Here is a 14,426-nt window from a genome sequence, read left to right on the forward strand (position 1 = left end):
GGATTTGTGGCCTGTGAACGTGGCATGGTTGTTGGTGCCAGAAGGGCTGGTCTGAGTATTTCAGAAACTGCTGATCTACTGGGATTTTCACGCACAACCATCTCTAGGGTTTACAGAGAATGGTCCGAAAAAGGAAAAACATCCAGTGAGCGGCAGTTCTGTGGGCGGAAATGCCTTGTTGATGTCAGAGGAGAATGGGCAGACTGGTTCGAGCTGATAGAAAGGCAACAGTGACTCAAATCACCACCCGTTACACCCAAGGTAGGCAGGAGAGCATCTCTGAACGCACAGTACGTCCAACTCTGAGGCAGATGGGCTACAGCAGCAGAAGACCACGCCGGGTGCCACTCCTTTCAGCTAAGAACAGGAAACTGAGGCTACAATTTGCACAAGCTCATCGAAATTGGACAGTAGAAGATTGGAAAAACGTTGCCTGGTCTGATGAGTCTCGATTTCTGCTGCGACATTCGGATGGTAGGGTCAGAATTTGGTACAACAACATGAAAGCATGGATCCATCCTGCCTTGTATCAGCGGCTCAGGCTGGTGGTGGTGGTGTCATGGATCCATCCTGCCTTGTATCAGCGGCTCAGGCTGGTGGTGCTGGTGTCATGGATCCATCCTGCCTTGTATCAGCGGGTCAGGCTGGTGGTGCTGGTGTCATGGATCCATCCTGCCTTGTATCAGCGGCTCAGGCTGGTGGTGCTGGTGTCATGGATCCATCCTGCCTTGTATCAGCAGGTCAGGCTGGTGGTGGTGGTGTCATGGATCCATCCTGCCTTGTATCAGCGGCTCAGGCTGGTGGTGGTGGTGTCATGGATCCATCCTGCCTTGTATCAGCGGGTCAGGCTGGTGGTGCTGGTGTCATGGATCCATCCTGCCTTGTATCAGCGGCTCAGGCTGGTGGTGGTGGTGTCATGGATCCATCCTGCCTTGTATCAGCGGCTCAGGCTGGTGGTGGTGGTGTCATGGATCCATCCTGCCTTGTATCAGCGGCTCAGGCTGGTGGTGGTGGTGTCATGGATCCATCCTGCCTTGTATCAGCGGCTCAGGCTGGTGGTGGTGGTGTCATGGATCCATCCTGCCTTGTATCAGCGGGTCAGGCTGGTGGTGGTGGTGTCATGGATCCATCCTGCCTTGTATCAGCGGGTCAGGCTGGTGGTGCTGGTGTCATGGATCCATCCTGCCTTGTATCAGCGGGTCAGGCTGGTGGTGGTGGTGTCATGGATCCATCCTGCCTTGTATCAGCGGGTCAGGCTGGTGGTGGTGTCATGGATCCATCCTGCCTTGTATCAGCGGGTCAGGCTGGTGGTGGTGGTGTCATGGATCCATCCTGCCTTGTATCAGCGGGTCAGGCTGGTGGTGGTGTCATGGATCCATCCTGCCTTGTATCAGCGGGTCAGGCTGGTGGTGGTGGTGTCATGGATCCATCCTGCCTTGTATCAGCGGCTCAGGCTGGTGGTGGTGGTGTCATGGATCCATCCTGCCTTGTATCAGCGGCTCAGGCTGGTGGTGGTGGTGTCATGGATCCATCCTGCCTTGTATCAGCGGGTCAGGCTGGTGGTGGTGGTGTCATGGGTCCATCCTGCCTTGTATCAGCGGGTCAGGCTGGTGGTGGTGGTGTCATGGATCCATCCTGCCTTGTATCAGCGGCTCAGGCTGGTGGTGGTGGTGTCATGGATCCATCCTGCCTTGTATCAGCGGCTCAGGCTGGTGGTGGTGGTGTCATGGATGCATCCTGCCTTGTATCAGCGGCTCAGGCCGGTGGTGGTGGTGTCATGGATCCATCCTGCCTTGTATCAGCGGGTCAGGCTGGTGGTGGTGGTGTCATGGATCCATCCTGCCTTGTATCAGCGGCTCAGGCTGGTGGTGGTGGTGGTGTCATGGATCCATCCTGCCTTGTATCAGCGGGTCAGGCTGGTGGTGGTGGTGTCATGGATCCATCCTGCCTTGTATCAGCGGGTCAGGCTGGTGGTGGTGGTGTCATGGATCCATCCTGCCTTGTATCAGCGGGTCAGGCTGGTGGTGGTGGTGTCATGGATCCATCCTGCCTTGTATTAGCGGGTCAGGCTGGTGGTGGTGGTGTCATGGATCCATCCTGCCTTGTATCAGCGGGTCAGGCTGGTGGTGGTGGTGTCATGGATCCATCCTGCCTTGTATCAGCGGCTCAGGCTGGTGGTGGTGGTGTCGTGGATCCATCCTGCCTTGTATCAGCGGCTCAGGCTGGTGGTGGTGGTGTCATGGATCCATCCTGCCTTGTATCAGCGGCTCAGGCTGGTGGTGGTGGTGTCATGGATCCATCCTGCCTTGTATCAGCGGGTCAGGCTGGTGGTGGTGGTGTCATGGATCCATCCTGCCTTGTATCAGCGGCTCAGGCTGGTGGTGGTGGTGTCATGGATCCATCCTGCCTTGTATCAGCGGCTCAGGCTGGTGGTGGTGGTGTCATGGATCCATCCTGCCTTGTATCAGCGGGTCAGGCTGGTGGTGCTGGTGTCATGGATCCATCCTGCCTTGTATCAGCGGGTCAGGCTGGTGGTGCTGGTGTCATGGATCCATCCTGCCTTGTATCAGCGGGTCAGGCTGGTGGTGGTGGTGTCATAGATCCATCCTGCCTTGTATCAGCGGCTCAGGCTGGTGGTGGTGGTGTCATGGATCCATCCTGCCTTGTATCAGCGGGTCAGGCTGGTGGTGGTGGTGTCATAGATCCATCCTGCCTTGTATCAGCGGGTCAGGCTGGTGGTGGTGGTGTCATAGATCCATCCTGCCTTGTATCAGCGGCTCAGGCTGGTGGTGGTGGTGTCATGGATCCATCCTGCCTTGTATCAGCGGCTCAGGCTGGTGGTGGTGGTGTCATGGATCCATCCTGCCTTGTATCAGCGGGTCAGGCTGGTGGTGGTGGTGTCATGGATCCATCCTGCCTTGTATCAGCGGCTCAGGCTGGTGGTGGTGGTGTCATGGATCCATCCTGCCTTGTATCAGCGGCTCAGGCTGGTGGTGGTGGTGTCATGGATCCATCCTGCCTTGTATCAGCGGCTCAGGCTGGTGGTGGTGGTGGTGTCATGGATCCATCCTGCCTTGTATCAGCGGGTCAGGCTGGTGGTGCTGGTGTCATGGATCCATCCTGCCTTGTATCAGCGGGTCAGGCTGGTGGTGGGGGTGTCATGGTGTCTTTGGGCCCCTTGGTAACACCACAGCCTACCTGAGTATTGCTGCTGCCCATGTCCATCCCTTTATGAGCACAATGTACCCTGTAACATCTGATGGCTACTTTCAGCAGGATAATGCGCCATGTCATAAAGCTGGAATCATCTCAGACTGGTTTCTTGAACATGACAATGAGGTCACTGGACACAAATGGCTCCACAGTCACCAGATCCCAATCCAATAGAGCATCTTTGGGATGTGGTGGAACGGGAGATTCGCATTATGGATGTGCAGCCGACATATCTGCGGCAACTGTGTGATGCCATCATGTCAATATGGAGCAAAATCTCTGAGGAGCTTCCAGCACCTTGTTGAATCTATGCCACGAAGAATTGAGGCAGTTCTTAAGGCAAAAGGGGGTACAACCCGTTACTAGCATGGTGGACCTAATAAAGTGGCCGGTGAGTGTATATATCCAATTATACAAAGAACCAATCCCAACAGTACTTAAGGCATCCACTCAACAACCAAGGAGGAAACCCACAAACCACCATCCAGGAAGATCACACAACAAAAGAACCCAAGAAACTAACCCAAAATGAAGAGACTGACCCACCGCTACCCAGGACATTCAAATATGAAGAGTACACCCACAAATGTTAGGCTCAACCTAAAATCTGAGACACTGACCCAAAAAACAACAAACTAACCGGTCACAACCCAAGCAACTCACCCAACAACCAAAATGTCCATCTACCATCCAAGGAACCAACCTACTAAGTAACCCCAAACCAAGAGACCGTCCTCCAATATCAAAGGACCCACCTGCAACCATCAACCAAGAAAATAGCTGGTAATCCAAGAAAAAAGTCTTCATTATAAGAAAAACGTCATACAAGAAACCAATTCACATGGAACTCACTCAACACCCAAGAAACAAGCCAACAATCCAGGAGACCAAATCACCATCCTGGCACAATGCGGGAACAGGCAAAATATCTTGTTGAGGAATACTCAACAACTAAGGGAAATATCCAGCAGCCAAGGAACCAATCGACCATCTAAGAAACAAACCCAAAAACTCAGCCAGACCAACCAACCAGGAAACCACCTCCCATCCAGGAAAGTAACCAGGAAACAAACCTACCATCCAGGAAAGTAACCAGGAAACCACCTCCCATCCAGGAAAGTAACCAGGAAACCAACCTACCATCCAGGAAAGTAACCAGGAAACCAACCTGCCATCCAGGAAAGTAACCAGGAAACCAACCTGCCATCCAGGAAAGTAACCAGGAAACCAACCTACCATCCAGGAAAGTAACCAGGAAACCAACCTGCCATCCAGGAAAGTAACCAGGAAACCACCTCCTATCCAGGAAAGTAACCAGGAAACCAACCTGCCATCCAGGAAAGTAACCAGGAAACCAACCTGCCATCCAGGAAAGTAACCAGGAAACCAACCTACCATCCAGGAAAGTAACCAGGAAACCGACCTGCCATACAGGAAAGTAACCAGGAAACCAACCTGCCAACCAGGAAAGTAACCAGGAAACCAACCTGCCATCCAGGAAAGTAACCAGGAAACCAACCTGCCATCCAGGAAAGTAACCAGGAAACCAACCTACCATCCAGGAAAGTAACCAAGAAACCAACCTACCATCCAGGAAAGTAACAAGGAAACCAACCTGCCATCCAGGAAAGTAACCAGGAAACCAACCTACCATCCAGGAAAGTAACCAGGAAACCAACCTACCATCCAGGAAAGTAACAAGGAAACCAACCTGCCATCCAGGAAAGTAACCAGGAAACCAACCTGCCATCCAGGAAAGTAACCAAGAAACCAACCTGCCATCCAGGAAAGTAACCAAGAAACCAACCTGCCATCCAGGAAAGTAACCAGGAAACCAACCTACCATCCAGGAAAGTAACCAGGAAACCAACCTGCCATCCAGGAAAGTAACCAGGAAACCAACCTGCCATACAGGAAAGTAACCAGGAAACCAACCTGCCAACGAGGAAAGTAACCAGGAAACCAACCTGCCATCCAGGAAAGTAACCAGGAAACCAACCTGCCATCCAGGAAAGTAACCAGGAAACCAACCTACCATCCAGGAAAGTAACCAAGAAACCAACCTGCCATCCAGGAAAGTAACCAGGAAACCAACCTGCCATCCAGGAAAGTATCCAAGAAACCAACCTACCATCCAGGAAAGTAACCAGGAAACCAACCTGCCATCCCGGAAAGTAACCAGGAAACCAACCTACCATCCAGGAGAGTAACCAAGAAACCAACCTGCCATCCAGGAAAGTAACCAAGAAACCAACCTGCCATCCAGGAAAGTAACCAGGAAACCAACCTGCCATCCAGGAAAGTAACCAGGAAACCAACCTACCATCCAGGAAAGTAACCAGGAAACCAACCTGCCATCCAGGAAAGTAACCAGGAAACCAACCTGCCATCCAGGAAAGTAACCAGGAAACCAACCTGCCATCCAAGAAAGTAACCAAGAAACCAACCTGCCAACCAGGAAAGTAAGTAAGCAACCAACCTACCATATAGGAAAATAACCAAGAAACCAACCTGTCATCCAAGAAAGTAACCAAGAAACCAACCTACCATCCAGGAAAGTAACCAGGAAACCAACCTACCATCCAGGAAAGTAACCAGTAAACCAACCTGCCATCCAGGAAAGTAACCAGGAAACCAACCTGCCATCCAGGAAAGTAACCAAGAAACCAACCTACCATCCAGGAAAGTAACCAGGAAACCAACCTGCCATCCAGGAAAGTAACCAAGAAACCAACCTACCATCCAGGAAAGTAACCAGGAAACCAACCTACCATCCAGGAAAGTAACCAAGAAACCAACCTACCATCCAGGAAAGTAACCAGGAAACCAACCTACCATCCAAGAAAGTAACCAAGAAACCAACCTACCATCCAGGAAAGTAACCAGGAAACCAACCTACCATCCAGGAAAGTAACCAAGAAACCAACCTGCCAACCAGGAAAGTAACCAAGAAACCAACCTACCATCCAGGAAAGTAACCAGGAAACCAACCTGCCATCCAGGAAAGTAACCAGGAAACCAACCTGCCATACAGGAAAGTAACCAGGAAACCAACCTGCCAACCAGGAAAGTAACCAGGAAACCAACCTGCCATCCAGGAAAGTAACCAGGAAACCAACCTGCCATCCAGGAAAGTAACCAGGAAACCAACCTACCATCCAGGAAAGTAACCAAGAAACCAACCTGCCATCCAGGAAAGTAACCAGCAAACCAACCTGCCATCCAGGAAAGTAACCAAGAAACCAACCTACCATCCAGGAAAGTAACCAGGAAACCAACCTGCCATCCCGGAAAGTAACCAGGAAACCAACCTACCATCCAGGAGAGTAACCAAGAAACCAACCTGCCATCCAGGAAAGTAACCAGGAAACCAACCTGCCATCCAGGAAAGTAACCAGGAAACCAACCTACCATCCAGGAAAGTAACCAGGAAACCAACCTGCCATCCAGGAAAGTAACCAGGAAACCAACCTGCCATCCAGGAAAGTAACCAGGAAACCAACCTGCCATCCAAGAAAGTAACCAAGAAACCAACCTGCCAAACAGGAAAGTAAGTAAGCAACCAACCTACCATATAGGAAAATAACCAAGAAACCAACCTGTCATCCAAGAAAGTAACCAAGAAACCAACCTACCATCCAGGAAAGTAACCAGGAAACCAACCTACCATCCAGGAAAGTAACCAGGAAACCAACCTGCCATCCAGGAAAGTAACCAGGAAACCAACCTGCCATCCAGGAAAGTAACCAAGAAACCAACCTACCATCCAGGAAAGTAACCAGGAAACCAACCTGCCATCCAGGAAAGTAACCAAGAAACCAACCTACCATCCAGGAAAGTAACCAGGAAACCAACCTACCATCCAGGAAAGTAACCAAGAAACCAACCTACCATCCAGGAAAGTAACCAGGAAACCAACCTACCATCCAGGAAAGTAACCAAGAAACCAACCTACCATCCAGGAAAGTAACCAGGAAACCAACCTACCATCCAGGAAAGTAACCAAGAAACCAACCTGCCAACCAGGAAAGTAACCAGGAAACCAACCTGCCATCCAGGAAAGTAACCAAGAAACCAACCTACCATCCAGGAAAGTAACCAGGAAACCAACCTACCATCCAGGAAAGTAACCAAGAAACCAACCTACCATCCAGGAAAGTAACCAGGAAACCAACCTACCATCCAGGAAAGTAACCAAGAAACCAACCTACCATCCAGGAAAGTAACCAGGAAACCAACCTACCATCCAGGAAAGTAACCAAGAAACCAACCTGCCAACCAGGAAAGTAACCAAGAAACCAACCTGCCAACCAGGAAAGTAACCAAGAAACCAACCTGCCAACCAGGAAAGTAAGTAAGCAACCAACCTGCCAACCAGGAAAGTAACCAAGAAATCAACCTACCATCCAGGAAAGTAACCAGGAAACCAACCTACCATCCAGGAAAGTAACCAAGAAACCAACCTACCATCCAGGAAAGTAACCAGGAAACCAACCTACCATCCAGGAAAGTAACCAAGAAACCAACCTGCCAACCAGGAAAGTAACCAAGAAACCAACCTGCCAACCAGGAAAGTAACCAAGAAACGAACCTGCCATCCAAGAAAGTAACCAAGAAACCAACCTACCATCCAGGAAAGTAACCAGGAAACCAAGCATGACTTCCCAAGAAACTAACTCAACAAGAACAAAACCCAACTACGATCTAAGAAACAAACCCAAAAACCAAGAGACCATGAAACCGACCCAATACCAACCAACGAAGAAACCGACCTGCCATCCATGAAACCAACACAAAAATAAGAAACAAAATTTTGGTATGAATTCTCCAAGGAGCTAATGTGACAAGCCAAAGACCAACCTACCATCCAAGGAACTAACCCTACACCATGAGACAAATCCACAACTACCAAAGAAACTCATCAGACAAACAAGAAATAAACCCAAACAGTCAACCCAACATCCAAGAAACTCCTAAAACCCAACAGTCCAACCAACTTCCTTACGACCCAAGAGACTCCTGACAACCAAGAAGACAACTCATCGTCCAATAAACCCAGAAAGAACGCGCCGGCGTCACAGGATGAGGAGACATCAGACATCCATGAGACACTTTATAAAGAAAACCACATAAACTTTGGACCATGATGCTTTGCAAGAAACCACTAATTGTCCAATAGCAGAACATTATACAATGGGGTATAATGGAGGAGAAGGGGTCGGGAGATGAGAGGTTAATAGAAGGCGTCAGGAGTCTTGTATATAATAGAGAGTCATCAGATAAAAGAGACATTCATTAATGAGATGGAAGACGCCGATCGATGAGAGCGTCACCCAGGGAGAACACGAAACCCGGCGCTCATCACTTACTGAATAATCCTCTCCACTCAGTCATTCCCCAAAGGCCGACCCCCCGACCTTTCATCCATGACCTGCCCCCCCCCCCCCCAGACTAATAAACCACAGCCCCAGACAACACACAACACTCCACTTGTCAGAGGCTGATCCCCAGAGTGCGGAACCAGGAGAGCGGAGCACGAGAGGAGAGACAGAGGGAATACATATCCCTGTACATAGGGGGCAGTATTATAGTAGTTATATTCTTGTACATAGGGGCCAGTATTATAGTAGTTATATTCCTGTACATAGGGGGCAGTATTATAGTAGTTATATCCCTGTACATAGGGGCAGTATTATAGTAGTTATATCCCTGTACATAGGGGCAGTATTATAGTAGTTATATTCTTGTACATAGAGGGCAGTATTATAGTAGTTATATTCCTGTACATAGGGGGCAGTATTATAGTAGTTATATTCTTGTACATAGAGGGCAGTATTATAGTAGTTATATTCCTGTACATAGGGGGCAGTATTATAGTAGTTATATTCCTGTACATAGGGGGCAGTATTATAGTAGTTATATTCCTGTACATAGGGGGCAGTATTATAGTAGTTATATTCCTGTACATAGGGGGCAGTATTATAGTAGTTATATCCCTGTACATAGGGGGCAGTATTATAGTAGTTATATTCCTGTACATAGGGGGCAATATTATAGTAGTTATATCCCTGTACATAGGGGGCAGTATTATAGTAGTTATATCCTGTACATAGGGGCAGTATTTTAGTAGTTATATTCCTGTACATAGGGGGCAGTATTATAGTAGTTATATTCCTGTACCTAGGGGGCAGTATTATAGTAGTTATATTCTTATACATAGGAGGCAGTATTATAGTAGTTATATTCCTGTACATAAGGGGCAGTATTATAGTAGTTATATTCTTGTACATAGGGGCAGTATTTTAGTAGTTATATTCCTATACATAGGGGGCAGTATTATAGTAGTTATATTCTTGTACATAGGGGCAGTATTATAGTAGTTATATTCCTGTATATAGGAGGCAGTATTATAGTAGTTATATTCCTGTACATAGGGGGCAGTATTATAGTAGTTATATTCTTGTACATAGGGGGCAGTATTATAGTAGTTATATCCCTGTACATAGGGGGCAGTATTATAGTAGTTATATTCCTGTACATAGGGGGCAGTATTATAGTAGTTATATCCCTGTACATAGAGGGCAGTATTATAGTAGTTATATTCCTGTACATAGGGGGCAGTATTATAGTATTTATATCCCTGTACATAGGGGGCAGTATTAAAGTAGTTATATTCCTGTACATAGGGGGCAGTATTATAGTAGTTATATCCCTGTACATAGGGGGCAGTATTATAGTAGTTATATTCCTGTACATAGGGGGCAGTATTATAGTAGTTATATTCCTGTACATAGGGGGCAGTATTATAGTAGTTATATTCCTGTACATAGGGGGCAGTATTATAGTAGTTATATTCCTGTACATAGGGGGCAGTATTATAGTAGTTATATTCCTGTACATAGGGGGCAGTATTATAGTAGTTATATTCTTGTACATAGGGGGCAGTATTATAGTAGTTATATTCCTGTACATAGGGGGCAGTATTATAGTAGTTATATTCCTGTACACAGGGGACAGTATTATAGTAGTTATATCCCTGTACATAGGGGGCAGTATTATAGTAGTTATATTCCTGTACACAGGGGACAGTATTATAGTAGTTATATCCCTGTACATAGGGGGCAGTATTATAGTAGTTATATACTTGTACATAGGGGGCAGTATTATAGTAGTTATATTCCTGTACATAGGGGGCAGTATTATAGTAGTTATATTCTTGTACATAGGGGGCAGTATTATAGTAGTTATATTCCTGTACATAGGGGGCAGTATTATAGTAGTTATATTCCTGTACATAGGGGGCAGTATTATAGTAGTTATATTCCTGTACATAGGGGGCAGTATTATAGTAGTTATATTCCTGTACATAGGGGGCAGTATTATAGTAGTTATATTCCTGTACATAGGGGGCAGTATTATAGTAGTTATATCCCTGTACATAGGGGGCAGTATTATAGTAGTTATATTCTTGTACATAGGGGGCAGTATTATAGTAGTTATATTCCTGTACATAGGGGGCAGTATTATAGTAGTTATATTCCTGTACATAGGGGGCAGTATTATAGTAGTTATATTCCTGTACATAGGGGGCAGTATTATAGTAGTTATATCCCTGTACATAGGGGGCAGTATTATAGTAGTTATATTCCTGTACATAGGGGGCAGTATTATAGTAGTTATATTCCTGTACATAGGGGGCAGTATTATAGTAGTTATATCCCTGTACATAGGGGGCAGGATTATAGTAGTTATATTCTTGTACATAGGGGCAGTATTATAGTAGTTATATCCCTGTACATAGGGGGCAGTATTATAGTAATTATATTCCTGTACATAGGGGGCAGTATTATAGTAGTTATATTCCTGTACATAGGGGGCAGTATTATAGTAGTTATATTCCTGTACATAGGGGGCAGTATTATAGTAGTTATATTCTTGTACATAGGGGGCAGTATTATAGTAGTTATATTCCTGTACATAGGGGGCAGTATTATAGTAGTTATATTCCTGTACATAGGGGGCAGTATTATAGTAGTTATATTCTTGTACATAGGGGGCAGTATTATAGTAGTTATATTCCTGTACATAGGGGGCAGTATTATAGTAGTTATATTCTTGTACATAGGGGCAGTATTATAGTAGTTATATTCCTGTACATAGGGGGCAGTATTATAGTAGTTATATTCCTGTACATAGGGGGCAGTATTATAGTAGTTATATTCCTGTATATAGGGGCAGTATTATAGTATAGCACATTACTATAGTATCATGGAATTGGTGGAGTAGGATACTAGTGGGTGCCCGGGATCTCATCTCTCCCTGTAATTGGGGTCCGGTGTTGCATTATTCAGTGTGACAATGTTCCTATTTTTACTTTGTTCTCTTCTTCTTTTTGTAACACTTGATGCTAAACCCAATCCGTCTGAGAGATAATTACTTGTGTGTCCGTCCTGCTGAGCCGGTGAGATGAGGAGAGGCGAGTGGCTGTTACTTAGATCTCCTCTGATGGGGACGACATTCATCTGACGGCAAAAATAGAAAAAAACAAAAAATTCCTGATTGTTTTACAGAAATTAAATTGAGACAAGACCCGGGCGTCCCGGCGAGATCTAATCAAATCAATTTGTGTTTGATAACGAGATTCCTCGTGGAGCCTGGCGGCTGGGGGTGCAGGTTATCTGGAGGAAGGGATTGGAAGGGAGAGGAGGTGCGGCCGCCAGGAGCGTCTGCGCCATTCCAGGACCGGCACGTTATCCGGGAGGACAGATGGCGCCACCTGCATCTCATCCAGACCCGGAGCACCCGGCAGCTGGCAGCACGGCCAGGACGCTGCCGGGTGCCCCTCACCCCGTGGCTGCAGCGACCGAAGCCAAAGCCATTTCTACCTCCGACATCTCCACCGACTAATAAAAAGTCACAGCTAAATGAGGTGGATACAATATGTTCCCTCCATCCCTGAGGATTTCCGGGACTCAATGTTCCTGATAAATTAAGCTGAACGATGACTGGAGATATTCCGGATCAGTCACTCAGGAGAAACTACACGGATAACTCCGCTGCGAACATCACGTCATCTACACGTCAGCGACAAATAACTCACAGATATATCACCATCGCCCAAATATACACCACCACTAGGGGGAGCTCACTACATACACATTATACACCACCACTAGGGGGATATCACTACATACACATTATACACCACCACTAGGAGGAGATCACTACATACACATTATACACCACCACTAGGGGGAGATCACTACATACACATTATACACCACCACTAGGAGGAGATCACTACATACACATTATACACCACCACTAGGGGGAGATCACTACATACAGATTATACACCACCACTAGGAGGAGCTCACTACATACAGATTATACACCACCACTAGGAGGAGATCACTACATACACATTATACACCACCACTAGGAGGAGATCACTACATACACATTATACACCACCACTAGGGGGAGATCACTACATACACATTATACACCACCACTAGGGGGAGCTCACTACATACACATTATACACCACCACTAGGGGGAGATCACTACATACACATTATACACCACCACTAGGGGGAGATCACTACATACACATTATACACCACTACTAGGAGGAGATCACTACATACAGATTATACACCACCACTAGGGGGAGATCACTACATACACATTATACATCACCACTAGGGGGAGATCACTACATACACATTATACACCACCACTAGGAGGAGATCACTACATACACATTATACACCACCACTAGGAGGAGATCACTACATACACATTATACACCACCACTAGGAGGAGATCACTACATACACATTATACACCACCACTAGGGGGAGATCACTACATACTGATTATACACCACCACTAGGGGGAGCTCACTACATACAGATTATACACCACAACTAGGGGGAGCTCACTACATACACATTATACACCACCACTAGGAGGAGATCACTACATACACATTATACACCACCACTAGGAGGAGATCACTACATACACATTATACACCACCACTAGGAGGAGATCACTACATACACATTATACACCACCACTAGGGGGAGATCACTACATACTGATTATACACCACCACTAGGGGGAGCTCACTACATACAGATTATACACCACAACTAGGGGGAGCTCACTACATACAGATTATACACCACCACTAGGGGGAGATCACTACATACAGATTATACACCACCACTAGGAGGAGATCACTACATACACATTATACACCACCACTAGGGGGAGATCACTACATACACATTATACACCACCACTAGGAGGAGATCACTACATACACATTATACACCACCACTAGGGGGAGATCACTACATACTGATTATACACCACCACTAGGGGGAGCTCACTACATACAGATTATACACCAGCACTAGGAGGAGATCACTACATACACATTATACACCACCACTAGGGGGAGATCACTACATACATATTATACACCACCACTAGGGGGAGATCACTACATACAGATTATACACCACCACTAGGAGGAGATCACTACATACACATTATACACCACCACTAGGGGGAGATCACTACATACACATTATACACCACAACTAGGGGGAGATCACTACATACACATTATACACCACCACTAGGGGGAGCTCACTACATACAGATTATACACCACCACTAGGAGGAGATCACTACATACACATTATACACCACCACTAGGGGGAGATCACTACATACAGATTATACACCACCACTAGGAGGAGATCACTACATACACATTATACACCACCACTAGGGGGAGATCACTACATACACATTATACACCACCACTAGGGGGAGCTCACTACATACACATTATACATCACCACTAGGATGAGATCACTACATACAGATTATACACCACCACTAGGGGGAGATCACTACATACACATTATACACCACCACTAGGGGGAGATCACTACATACACATTATACACCACCACTAGGAGGAGATCACTACATACACATTATACACCACCACTAGGAGGAGATCACTACATACATATTATACACCACCACTAGGAGGAGATCACTACATACAGATTATACACCACCACTAGGGGGAGATCACTACATACACATTATACACCACCACTAGGAGGGGATCACTACATACACATTATACACCACCACTAGGGGGAGATCACTACATACACATT

At 46.6% G+C, this 14,426-nt stretch overlaps 1 protein-coding gene across 1 annotated transcript in view; it reads right to left on the reverse strand.

Moving 5' to 3' along the window:
* The window catches only part of MDGA1 (MAM domain containing glycosylphosphatidylinositol anchor 1), a gene marked incomplete at its 3' end in the record, with an annotated part of 232,098 nt that overhangs the window by 82,710 nt on the left and 134,962 nt on the right, over positions 1-14,426 (reverse strand). The window lies entirely within an intron of this gene.

Source organism: Engystomops pustulosus, unplaced genomic scaffold, assembly GCF_040894005.1.
Source record: "Engystomops pustulosus unplaced genomic scaffold, aEngPut4.maternal MAT_SCAFFOLD_114, whole genome shotgun sequence".
Lineage (NCBI taxonomy): Eukaryota > Metazoa > Chordata > Amphibia > Anura > Leptodactylidae > Engystomops > Engystomops pustulosus.